The sequence below is a fragment of the Globicephala melas genome, chromosome 13 (genome assembly GCF_963455315.2).
Source record: "Globicephala melas chromosome 13, mGloMel1.2, whole genome shotgun sequence".
Lineage (NCBI taxonomy): Eukaryota > Metazoa > Chordata > Mammalia > Artiodactyla > Delphinidae > Globicephala > Globicephala melas.
This window is the reverse complement of record NC_083326.1, coordinates 4,624,385-4,635,394: the sequence shown is the minus strand read 5'-3', so window position 1 is coordinate 4,635,394 and position 11,010 is coordinate 4,624,385. Positions and strand designations below refer to the sequence as shown.

Genomic DNA, 11,010 nt, shown 5'->3' with positions numbered 1-11,010 from the left:
TTAGTGCCTCAAAGAGAATCCAGTACGGGCAGATGCCAATTTATTTGTTGAGCGAATTTGAGAACATTTGTCATTTGGGGTTTCCCAAAATCTGACCTCCTTTCCTTTCTGGGGGGGTAATCTAATGATTATTGGAGTGAAGCAGATCCCATTAACAATATAGGTCTCAAAAAATGTCAGCTCCTTACTTTCCCAGACCTGCCTGCAATTCGAGCAAGGAACGTATGTTAAGCTTAGTAAACCTAATGGATCCGCCACAGGCTTCAAAGAGGGAGCCCTAGTAAAACAAAGTAGGTTTGGTGGAGAATCCATTCTGGGGGCAATAACAGCCACTGCAGTGACATCTGGTTTCCAGGAGCAATAGCGCTGGGAGTGCCAATGGTGGATGGTACCTGTGTCCAGTGCTACTGAACTGGAAGTGTAAGCTGAGGTATCCTGTTTTGAACGGTGGTGGTCACCTCCTTCAATGTGTTGTGCTGTGATGTTGGTTGTGATCCTAGCTGCTGCCCAGACTTCCTTGCTCTTGCTTACTGTCGGAGCCTGTTTCTGCAGACTTCCCAGAAATTTTGTCAGCCACCCAATACCCTTTCACAAACTGCCTCTCTCCTTAAGTCAGCAATGTCAGTTTCTTCTGCTGCTTGCAACTAAGAAACTTGAAAGTTACAATGAATCTTGCATGGGTGAGTGGGTGGGGGATGGATTGATCAGTGGATGAAGGCAGCTACCTGGAAACAGCGTTTTGAAGTATGAGTAGAGTTTCCTCAGGCACAAATGTATTCCAGGCAGAACAAAGAGCACAGCATAGGCACTGAGGAATGGGAGAGCATGGTGTATTGGGAAAAACGCCAGGATTTCAGTCTGGCTGGGATATAAGGACAAGGTGGGGAGTGGTGAGGTGTAAAGCTAAAGAGACTAGCCTAGGACAGATTGTGAAGGATCTTTTGGGTTACGCTAAAGAGTCTTGATTCGATCCTTTTAAACAAACTATCAGTTTAATCAACATAGTGACATAATCAGATTTGCATTCAGAAAACACACTATAGGGCTTCCCTGGTGGCGCAGTGGTTGAGAGTCCGCCTGCCGATGCAGGGGACACGGGTTCGTGCCCCGGTCCGGGAAGATCCCACATGCCGTGGAGCGGCTGGGCCCGTGAGCCATGGCCGCTGAGCCTGCGCGTCCGGAGCCTGTGCTCCGCAACAGGAGAGGCCACAATAGTGAGAGGCCCGCATACCACAAAAAAAAAAGAAAAAAGAAAAGAAAACACACTATAATTTTTAGAAAATTCTGCCAGGAAAGAGAAAGAATTGGAGGAGAGGAATACCAGAGACGGGAAGACCAATTAAGGAGCTATAGCAAGCATTACAATGAAAGATGCTAAAGTTATGAATCAAGGCAGTGAGCTTGAACAAGAGGAATTAGATCTGAGATATATTAAGGAGGTAGAGGAATTTTTGTCCTCAATATAGGAATTAAGAAGGAAGATCACAGATGACTCCAAGATTTTGGCTTAAGTAAATCAAGAGATGGTGATGCCATTTATGCATGCATTCCTTCAACAAACATTTAATCATCACTTATTGTGGGAGGTGCTGATACAATGCAGCGAATCAAACAGACCTGTTCCTACCATTGTTGTGGTAACAAGTACTCTACATTAGGCCCCGTTTATGTGTCTTCTCAGGCTTTTTGGGCCTCTTGCTCCTGTCTCAGCTGCCACCATGAGCGACTTAGTTAAGTCCCTTGTGGTTTGACAGCCCAAGGATGACCAGCCACATACCAACAGTCTCTTCCCACCACTTCTGAACTCCAGGGCAGGGACCTGCTTTCTGAGTGACTATCAAAGAATATGGATAACACAACTGGGAAGTATGGGAAAGTTAGCTCCCTGTGGGACAAGCTTTGACCAATGACAAAGAGACAGGAGACAAAGATAAAATTCCTCTCTTCCTTGAATGTTCCAAGGCATGAGTCCTCCATATTGTCTGTCTGGCCAAGTGGTTGCAGCTGTCAAGAGATTGGCTGTATCTCCTCAAGTCTTTCCATGAAGCAGTGTTCAGCACAGTAATGCATCCCTGTGCATAGCTCTCCATTCTTCCTTGCCTTTTCCCTGTTCCTGCCCTGGGATAATATCTCCTAAAGAAAGGACCAGCATCCTTGCATCAGGGTCTGTTTTCTAGGGAACTGGGCTAAAACACACCCAGAAAGGAAAACAGAAGATGATGAGTTTATTTTTCACATGCTTTGAGCTTGAGGGAAAATTATCGATCCATTCAAAAATATGTATTGAGTGCCTCCAGGTATGCTTGAAGTAGGGATAATATGGTGGACAAAATAGACATGCTTCAGTAGGAATATTCTGGTGAACAAAACAGACATGTTTCCTGCTCTTAAAGAGCTTACATTCAGCAGGGAGAAGTGACAAATAATAAGTCACAGTACAGAAATAGTGGACATGATAATTCTAGATAATGATAAAGAGTTTTAAAGAAAACTTTTAAAAGGTGATATGATAGTGTGACTGGAATGCGTGTGTGGAGCGGGCGGTTCTAATCTAGACTGGGTGGTCAAGGGAACAGAGAATAGGTAGACGAAAAAGCCTCTTCCAGAAGGAGGAGCAGGTCTTCCACAGGAGGTGCCTGGGAGAATAGATGTGGAGATAGACATATTTGTCTAGTGTTGGGGTTTAGGTGGAGAGAGGAAATTTGCTCCATTTTAGCTGTGAAATAGTTGGTCTGGACATATGCATAGAAGGTAAAAGAGAGATTGAAGAGAGTAGCAAAGGCATAGGTGAGGCTGTAGATCAGGGACAGGTCAAAGAGTCAGTGGGCAGTATCAGAGCAGGAAAGGTAAGACACTATGTGTATAACCCCTGACACAAAGTGGTCATGGGTCTCTGGAAAAGCCTGGGCCTCGGTTTCTTTAGCTGCAAAATAAGAGCATTGATCAGGCTCCATTACTGTATGAAGGCAAGGAGGAGCTGATATGAAACTTCTATGTAGCTATGTAATTCACCCCTTGAAAGTCACAATTGCAGTCTTTAGAACCCAGTAGTAATTGTCTCTCTCCCATCATTAATTACATTCTGGCCACTCATCAGCTAACACAATTGTCAGACTCTTTCAGCAAAATGTCTTTTTCATAGCTGAGGACTCCTTACAGTAAGGACAAACAATTGGGGCTCATTAATTCAATCATTAGGACACTGATTATGCATCTATTGTCTACTCTAGTCAGTTATGTTAAATAAGCTCTTCAGTCTTCATCAGAGCAATTATGCTAATAAGGTTGAAATTTTCTAAGAGTATTATACCTTCATACACTTATCCTGCCTAGCAGCCGCCTGGCTCAGTCAATATTGTCACACACAGACAATTATAATCAAGGCATAAGGCCCTATTGTTGACATCTGACTACCAAGTTATCCCTCTCACAATAGAACTTTGAATAATTTGTCCATTGTTCTTCCAGGGTTTAGACATTGGCCCCTGTTTAGTTTTTTCCAAAATATGGAGATCTCAGATACCATTTAAATGCCTTTATGGGAGTGCTCATTGCACTGCATAATTTTCCAAGTAGTATTTGAACAATCATTGGATTAACTATCCAATGATAAATTATCCAGTAATTCTTTATGCTTTTAAATGTACAGACAAGAAATATAATATTAATTATCAGATGCCTGGAGAACGATGAGAAATATAATTTGTTTTCTCCAAATGTTTTTCTCTCAACCAGAGCCAGCTTCTCTCCCAATGTCATTACCTTTAAACTAAAAAACCTATTTGTACGTTTTATTTTCTTGAGTGATTTTGGCCATGGAATGAGGACTTTCCACCATGAAAAACCAATGCTTTTATGATAGGCACATAACAGATACCTGATAAATATTTGCTGAAGTTAATTTTTTTCTTGTATATGCTATATTCTTGTCTCCAGCATTTCCCATCAGATATTAAATATTTTTTATCTTAATAAAAATTACCATGTGAATGAGGACTCTGTGTGTGTGTGTGTGTGTGTGTGTGTGTGTGTGTGTGTGTGTAGAGGCAGGTGGACACATCTTCAACGTAAGTTCATTTAAAATATCAAATTTCATTGTATTGAGATAAAAATCCAGCTGTGTTGGATTTCTTCATTTACAACAAAAGTAACCCCACACATTTGTTCTTTACATTTTGTACTTAGGTTATATCTCATTTAATCAGTTGCAAATAACTGGATCCTTCTTTAAGATGTAGTAATACTCACTGCAACTTAGTTCCACGAGGATGAGCATATATAGAGATTGGATGTTGACAAGATACTCAATAGTTGTACTGAGGGTAACTACAAACTGGAAGGATGGGGCAAAGCTACGTAGAATGCTTGCAGACCTTTGACACACATACAGCCTTTTTCTGCCATACAAATGCTGTATTTCACACTTCTTCAATTACGTGGTATTTTTTATCTTAGGTTGTGGGGAAACAACTGAGAGCAAGATGCTTGCCGTCCTTGTCCTTCAGGAATCTGCAATCTAAATGGTGAGACAAAACACTCACATGAGAAGTTAAAAACCCGCTCAAGACTAAACTAACAGATCAAGACATTACTCAAAGCAAAGTCATGGTATGTAAATCATTCTGACCATGAGAGAAAATTTATAGGTGAGTGATATCCTTTGGGCTGGAGTAACCAGGAAAAGCTTTACAAATTTAGCAGAGTTCTAGCTTTTGAATATGAGTTCTAGCTTTTGAAAAATCAATACATGGATATATATATATATAGATATATATATACGTACATATATATGTGTGTGTATATATAAATACACATATATATCTTCTTTAAAACTCTACAGAAGAATTAATGATAAAATTTAAGTTTTCCACTCATGACTTCAAGGCTCTCTTTCTAGAAGCAACCACCATTACCATTTTCCTTATATGTCTTTCCAGTACATTTTACTACTTTTAAATAGATTCTGAATTGATTTTGATTTGATTTTTCAGTATCATGTACAACAAAAGGTTAAACAAGGTGTCTATCCATATAAACATAAGACTTACTCAATATAATTTATACAATAGGGACCTACTGATAGGTCTTGAGATACCCCAGTGGATTTCCAAGTTGATTGTTGCCACGGCAATCCCTGCTCCATCTGCCTTCAGTTTCTATCTTGACCCACTTTGGCTTAGATGCATTTCTAGCTGAGAAGGGATGCTCCTTTTCTAAGCCTTTTGGGGACTGCATTGGTAGCCAGATTGCCCCTCCTCCCCTTTCCTCAATCCTACAAATCCTGGAAGGCTTCCTAAATGAAAGAGTTAGGGATCCAAAGTCTGACACTTTGGAGAGATGGTCTTAGACCTCAAGCATATTATCCATTGAATTAATGTGCCCCTCAAAGTACCTAACTCCTGTACTGGGAGCAGATTCTTCTGGAATTCCAGCCAGATCTGCTTCTGTTTCTATTTCTATTCACCCACATAGACACCCAAATGCACACCCTGGTCACATAGGAGAAAATACTTGTGTGACCCAGGGTAGCTTTTTATAGGCCATTTCATATAAAAACTGTTGGCTGTGTTAGTAGGGAGAAGGACCAAAAACCATAAACAGCCCTCCTACTTCTAAATCGAATAGCCTTTGCCCTAGAACATCCTCCCTGGTGGCTCTGGGAAGCGGAAAGAGAAGTATTAGGATGTGGAACAGCTCCACCGACTGGCTTCCTAGATCCCCTTCGCAAGCTGTTTTTAAAAAGGGGTGAGTAGAGCTGCCTCTAAACTGACAATGGGAGACACCATCCTGGGGGTAAACTTTTGAAGGTAGAATTTCTGCTGAATGGGTTCATCTTAGCATATGTGTTGCAGGCAACAGAAGGGAAGAAAGGATAATGATTATTGGTTTTCTTTTAACTTAGCCCTGTGCTAGTCACTTTCATAATTATTACTTTATTTAATCATCACTCAACTATATTTAAGTAGCTATCATTGCAGGTGAGTTTCACTTGCCAAAGGTCACATATTTGGAGCATGCTCTTCATCACAAACTTTCGATGAGAAAAGTACTTCCATGTTTGAGGAGAGAGATGGAGGAAATGCAGGAGATTTTTAAAGGATATTTGGAAAACCTGTAAGACTCAGAGGATGACCAAGTATCTCTCCACATTCAACTGAAGGTACCCTCCTCAGGGAAGCCTTCACTTCAGAAAAAAATATATTTCAAGAAGTCTTACTGTTTGAAGTGGTCACTTGGTACTTCCTGCTTACTGATTTGAGATCTAAGTTTCTTTTCACCTTCAGTTCTACGGTGCTCTCTGCCTAACACAGTAGGTGCTTAATAAATGCTTGATGTGACTGGTTGGGTTCAATATTTCGGCAGAGGCTCGGGTGTCTGTAAGGTAAAAGTGACAAAGTTACCCGATTGGGGTTATGACTCCACTAGCTTTGCGAAGCCAGCGGCTTAGCGGCTTGTCGTGCAGATGAGCGAGGATGGGGCCTAACAGCGCCTGAACAGTGCAGAAATGAAGGGGAAGGGAAGATAACTCAGCAATTGAGGGGCATCGTGCCAGGCACTTATGTTCTAGACTTCACAAGACCATTCAGAGCATGCATTACTAGCACCATTTTTAACGAAGACAGAACGACGGTTCCGGTTAAAGAAAAATACCTGGCATCCCCTTTCCCTGGCCCTACATCCCAGAAAAGATCTCAGCCCTGGGCTTATTTACATCTCGGACCCCGCCCCCGTTTACCACCACGAGGGCCCCGCCCACTCATTCGCAGAAGGGCGCGCCCAGAGTGGGTCCGGTACCCGAGCTTCTGCAGAAACCTCTTCTGCCCGTGGCTCGTCCCGTCCTCTGGGCTTCCCCGGGGATGAGCACGTATCCACTCCCGGCTTGACTACTGAAGGTGGGCCAGGCGGCCCCCGACAGGCCCCACCCAGTGGCGCTGGCGAGAGACCGGGAGGGAGGTCAGGGCCGAGGTAGTGAGGGACGGATGGTCGTTAGCGCAGCAGGTTACGTGCTTTCCCTTCCCCTTCCCAGAGCCTCTCGTGGGACCGCGCAGGAGACTAAGCCAACCGAAACCGCGGGCATCACACCCTGCCTACTCCTCCACCGCCCCGCCGGCCACGCCTCGCCTCACGCTCTACGGGGGAGGCGGGACCAATCAGCGAGCGACGTCTCCCTTCCGATTCGAGGCCCCCGACGCGCGGCTCACACCCCGAGCACCCCGTGCGCTGATTGGCTGCACGCGCCGCCGGTCCGGCCGGGAGGGCGGGGCGGCCGAAGGGAAAGGAGGTGGGGAGGTAGTGGCCCGCGACTCTCTGAGCCCCGCTCGCGCCCCGGCCTTTCCCGGGCGCTCGGCCTCCTTCTTTCCCTCCTCCGTTCTTCCGTACGCGCCGAGCGCTGCGCTCGGCCGGCGTGCCTCGCGCCCTAACGGGCGGCCGGGGGCGCCAATCAGCGGGCGGCAGGGTGCCAGCCCCGGGGCTGCGCCGGCGAATCGGCGGGGCTCGCGGCCCGGGGTGGGAGGCGGGTCTACCGCTCGGCCGCGGCGGCGGAGGAGCAGCTCCCAGCCAGCAGCCAGCGAGCGCCGAGCGAGCCGCCCGGAGGTGGGTGCGCCGCGCCGCTGCGGCCGGCAGCGGAGGGCGCAGGGCGGAAGCGGAGGTGGGCCGGCGGGCGCAGCGGGGGAGGACTCGGCCGTCCCGGCCGCCCGGGGTGGGGGCGAGGCGGGCGCGCGCCCGAGGGGAGGAGGGGCGGTGGCGGGACGCGCGTCCCCACCCCCTCCTTCCCGCGGGCGGCGTCCGGGCCCGCGCCCCCTCCTCGCGCGCCGGGGTCGACTGCCGGGCTCCGGCTGGGGGGCGGGGCGGGTGGCCGGGCGGCCGCGAGAGTGATTTCAGTCCTGCCTCCAATCGCCCATTCCCCTCTCCCTTCCCAGCCCCTCATCCCATTCGGAAGAGGAAGGAACAAAAGGTCCCGGACCCCCGGCTCTGACGGGGCGGGACCCGGAGCCTCGGTGCAGGTAACGCCGCGGCGCCCGGCGGGCCCATGGGGCTGGGGTGTGTCAATGTGGGGCTCGGGTCGGTGAGGCTCGCCGCGTCACCTGGCCTCGGGGGCCGGGGGCTGGGGTGTGGCGAGGTCGGGGCCGCGGGGCGCCGGGCCCTCGGGGTGCGGGAGCGCAGGGCGGGGCAGCCGGAGGGACGGGGCCGGCAGCCGGAGGGACGGGGTCGGCAGCTGGAGGGAAGGGGTTGGCGCTCGGAGCTGCCGCCCGCCCGCTGCCCGGGGCGGGGGCCGGCTGTGGCCCGTCCCCTGCGCCGCGAACACAGTCGGTAGTTTGTGGTTGTGATTTGCAAAGCCCGGAGGGACGGAGCTCTGGTTTCGGGAGTTGTTGGGAAGCCGAGTTAGGAGCGTGCGATACTTTGCTTCCACTTTTTTTTTTTTTTTTTTTTGGTGCTGTAACCTTTGTTAACCATTCTGGTCTCGGGGTTCAGAATCGCTTGTGTGTGCTCTCACACAAACACGCACACGGCTGATACTCTGTCCAGATCCTTCTCTACTCGCTTGTGAAAGTTGCTCTGTGAGCGGAGCCTATTTGTTTTTATCACACGCCTTTAGAGAGCACGCTGATTGATTTCACGTATTTCAAACTTGGTTTTCAAATCTGCAACTTTGTTTTGTTCTCTCCTGGGGGATACTGCCCTTGGGTTGAGTACTTTCGTCTTTTACTTACTTAACCGTTTTGTGGTTATGGTTTCCTTTTGATCCTAAACAAAAGAAAGACAGTACTTAGGTTAGTTTTGTTATTTCTTTCTCCTGACCATTTAAAAGCTAAATACTACCGGTTTGTTGTCAACTAAACCTTTATTTAAAAAGAAAAAATTTCCAGGTAAAACGAAAATGAAGTAGCATTTTCCATCTAAGTCCTGGCATGTTTGTTACAGTTTGGAGTATCCTAAATTTTGGTGTTTTAAACTTTTAAAACGACGCAAGTAATTAATAAATAAACAAGTGATCACGCAAACTCCATTTTTCCAAAAATGGTCCCTGAAATTTGAATTAATTTCCAGAATTCTGAATGATTAGTTCCTTTTCTTCTGATTTCATGTGAATTGAACCTTCACCACTGATTGTAAGGGTGCTTTCCTTGAGACTAATAAGATAATACATTTTCTATTATTCTGAAAATACATTAGCTAATTTTCTAGTTTTGATACCCTTTAAAAAAAAGTTTTTCTCACATACATGTGTAAGGTAAATAATTAAATTAAATTTGGTAAGTTTTGATGTGAATAAATAAGTGAAGCAAATATACACAGAGATGGGAGAAATAATGTAAAATGGATTTCATAAATGTATCATGGTTGGAGGATTTTTTTTTCATTTGCCTTAAAAAACCATACAGGGTATTGATAGAATTTTCTCCACCAAAAGGTCATTTAGAAAACATTTATATTAAATTCAGGAAGTAACACTGATTTTATTTTTAAAGTTCCTTAGTGTTTTTTTTTTTTTTTTTTTGCCATAAAATTAGCTGTGGTAGTAAGTAAGAATAGTTCAAGTCTATGGGCATATCTAAGGTGATTACCCACTTACACTCTTAATGTTAAAATTGAGTTTAAAGTAGTTCATTGGTCTGTTTTAATTAATGTAATGTGATTGGTAACATCCATTTCTGGACTTGTTTTAGTAAGAAATTGCTGTTAGAACTTGGTTTTTATACTCCGTTCTTACCTTGTACAGTGATTTCACATTATAGGAGTTCAACAAAGTTTGGTTTTTCAAGGCTGTAAGTTAACCTGTGCCTAGTCATAAATGGTCAGATCTCTACATACACAATCTGTAAGGTTCATGAAATAAGAATCTTGTAAGAAACTGTGCAGAGTAATTTCCTGTTGTTTGTGGCTTGTCAGGCTTGGTGTGTGCTTTAACTCTTAAGTAGGAATTTGGGGATAGTTTTGTATATTTCAGCAGAAATTCTCTTTAGTAAGAACAAAGGTTGTTTCTACTTCAAGATGGCAAAAGGTCCCCTTTTCATTTTCATATTGTAAATATTACAAACATGTTGCTAAAATTTTGTTACTTCACATTGGGGGAAAATCCGTGAGTGAAAAATAGTTTAGTTACATAACCTGCTGATCAAAGACCTATTGAATTTTTACATTTTGCAAATATTTTCAGCTTTGGCTTTTCTAAAGGTGTGAAAGCACTCCTTATTCTTGTTTGGTTTTGATTTTGTTGGCTTTGTACTTTAGGACTTCTCGTTTTGTAGCAGCTTTTTTACACAGGTGTTTTTGTAATGCATATAAAAGTCGTATTTAGTGCAGTCTGGCAGCTGGAGTCTCATTCTTATTCTTGGGACAAGAGTCATTTTTAGAGGATGGCGGGGGGCATGTCTTTTGATGGGGGTAGAGGAGCCATTTTTATCTGTAAGAGGAAAGATTGTAAGTATTGCATTGTAAAGGTATGTCAGAAAATGTGAAATAAAAAGATTTCAAAACCAGTTCAGGAGAGGTTATGCATTTATTCAACAACTAACTTGTATTTATCGAACAGGTAACATTTATTCATTTATTAAACAGTAAAACAGCCTTTTGCTGTGTGTCAGGCCCTGAACTAGGCAGTGAAGTAACAGGGAACAAGTGTATCCCTGTTCCTTGATGGGATTAGAAAAGTGGAAAATCTTCATATCTCCTTGTCCTGTCCTCCAGTGTTTAGAGTAGGAAGATCATGTTAATGTACAAATTCAGGACTGAGCCAATTCCTAACGTATGCTTGCACGGCTTTCTTTTGAGTTTAGAGGACAGCACTAGGGAAGGTGTCACGTGTTAACTCATATTGTCACCGGGAATAGGTAGTGTATTTTTTGGGGGGGGGAACTTGTCACCATTTTTGCACAATCTCTACAAATTGAAGATATGACTAGTCTTTCAGAAGTATATTTGTTGCTGAGCAGGTGAACACTTGTAGAGCTAAGCCTAATTTGGCCTTAGTTTGATTATCCATTGCCTTTTATAGAAACCGGTTAGGGA

The 11,010-nt window shown here is 44.9% G+C and overlaps 1 protein-coding gene and 1 long non-coding RNA gene across 3 annotated transcripts in view; one reads left to right on the top strand and one right to left on the bottom strand.

Moving 5' to 3' along the window:
* Window positions 1-4,105: 4,105 nt before the first annotated feature.
* Window positions 4,106-7,103, bottom strand: LOC115859199 (uncharacterized). Its single transcript, XR_009566362.1, has 3 exons — window positions 6,796-7,103; window positions 6,218-6,375; window positions 4,106-4,516 (listed from the first exon to the last, which is right to left on the bottom strand). It is a non-coding gene; the product is annotated as an uncharacterized lncRNA (long non-coding RNA).
* Window positions 7,104-7,843: 740 nt separating this feature from the next.
* SMAD2 (SMAD family member 2) overlaps window positions 7,844-11,010 on the top strand; it is a 96,164-nt gene continuing 92,997 nt past the window's right edge. Inside the window, exon 1 of one of the 2 annotated variants that reach the window (XM_060310224.2) lies at window positions 7,844-8,003. The gene's annotated coding sequence lies outside the window, so the exon portion shown is untranslated. The remainder of the gene's footprint in view (window positions 8,004-11,010) is intronic. The other variant, XM_030867875.3, reaches the window with a different exon arrangement.